This window comes from Colobus angolensis, unplaced genomic scaffold, assembly GCF_000951035.1.
Source record: "Colobus angolensis palliatus isolate OR3802 unplaced genomic scaffold, Cang.pa_1.0 Scaffold368, whole genome shotgun sequence".
Lineage (NCBI taxonomy): Eukaryota > Metazoa > Chordata > Mammalia > Primates > Cercopithecidae > Colobus > Colobus angolensis.
In genome coordinates, this window is record NW_012117021.1 from 1,138,940 (window position 1) to 1,140,817 (window position 1,878).

Below are 1,878 nucleotides of genomic sequence, written 5' to 3' on the forward strand. Positions count from 1 at the left end.
GGAAGCTGAGACAGGAGAATCCCTTGAACCCAGGAGGCAGAGGTTGCAATGAGCCAAAATCACACCACTGCCCTCCAGCCTGGATGACACAGTGAGACTCCATCTCAAAAAATAAAAATAAAAATAAAGCAATATAACACAAGCCAGTTGTAAAACACTTCCCATCTCCCTCTCCTCTGTTTGTACTCCTCAGGACTAAAATATATAAAATTCTAGATCTTTTTGTAAACAGTTCAGTTCCATTTTTATAAGCAAAACATGGAATTATTCGGTACGTTTTGACTGTCTTTTTTTTTTCATCCCACAGTATTCTATAGATATATTCTGACATGAAAATAGAGACCGGCCTCATTCATTTTATAGCTGCACAGTACCCATTATATAGATGTACCATAATTCACCTACCTATTCTCTGTTGCTGGTGGTTTTGATTTCTTGGATTTACCAATTATGCTGTAATAAATCATACCTGTGCATAAATTTTATCAATGTTATACTTTTTAACAATGAAGGCTTTTTTTTTTAAAGTAACTTAGATCTTACTCAGTTCCATGGATATCCATCATAAGTGAAAATTACAGCTGGGTGTGGTGGCTCACACTTTGGGCGGTTGAGGCAGGTGGATCACCTGAGGTCAGGTGGCTAACATGGTGAAACCCCATGTCTCCAAAAATACGAAAATTAGCCGGGCATGATGGCAGGTGCCTGTAATGCTACTCTGGAGGCTGAGGTAGGAGAATCACTTGAACCCAGAAGGCAGAGGTTGTAGTGAGCTGAGATCACATCACTGCACTCCAGTTTGGGTTACAGAGCAAGACTACTTCTCAAAATGAAGTGAAAATTATAGTTTTTCTAAGAGAATCAAAACATGTATTTTCATCTCTTTATTTTGTTTACTTGCATGCATAGCAGGTAAAGAAGCTTCTTAATAAAGCAGTGTTCCATGAATCTTGCTTTTACCAGAAATTAGCAGACACTTTAAAAGATGAAGAGAACCATGAAGAGTCTGAGTCATTGCATGAAGATATGCTAGGTCTGAGCATATTAAGATTTTGCTTTTTAATAAATGTACTAGTAACTAAGAAGAAAAATAGCTCACTAAAATACGATATATTTTATATTATAGGAAACAGATTATTACTTCCAACACCAACAGTAAAGCAAAGGATGTGGAAGAAAATGTTGGCCTTATTGTGTACAATGGTGCAATGGTAGATGTAGGAAGCCTCTTGCAAAAACTGGAAAAGAGCGAAAAACTAAGAGCTGAGGTAGAATAGAAGCTGCAGTTACTAGAAGAAAAAACAGATAAGGGTCAGCATTGGATATGTTTTTTTAGCACCCTGCTGGGACATGCATATGTTTATGTATGTACATACACATGTATGTACCTATGTACGCATTTGCATATGCATACCACATATTTTCATCAAAGTACATAAGGAACTTTTACAAACGTTTTTATTTTTTATTTGTTTTTAAGAGAGGGTCTCACTCTATCACACAGGCTGGAGTGCAGTGGTGCAACCTCAGCTTACTGCAATCACTGCCTCCTGGGTCCAAGTGATTCTCCCACCTCAGCCTCCCAAGTAGCTGGGATTACAGGTGTGCGCCACCATGCCCAGCTATTTTTCTGTATTTTTAGTAGAAATGGGGTTTCACCATGTGGGCCAGGATGGTCTCAAACTCCTGACCTCAAGGGATCGCCCACCTCGGCCTCCCATAGTGTTGGGATTACAGGCATGAGTCACTGCACTCTGCAAGGAACTTTACTTTTCATTATTTCTGGTTCAGGTTATAAAATTGCTTAGTTTTATCTGAATCTTAGGTCTTCGTGTGCATTCCCAGGTTCATTGTTATCTGTTGCATCCTTTTAATCAT

General features: G+C 38.8%; 1 long non-coding RNA gene across 1 annotated transcript in view; it reads left to right on the forward strand.

Annotated features, from left to right (window-relative positions):
• LOC105520005 overlaps positions 1–1,297 on the forward strand; it is a 16,288-nt gene extending 14,991 nt beyond the window's left edge. The window contains exons 4-5 of the long non-coding RNA XR_001003060.1: positions 913–1,033; positions 1,127–1,297. This is a non-coding gene — a long non-coding RNA (uncharacterized LOC105520005). The remainder of the gene's footprint in view (positions 1–912; positions 1,034–1,126) is intronic.
• Positions 1,298–1,878: the final 581 nt, after the last annotated feature.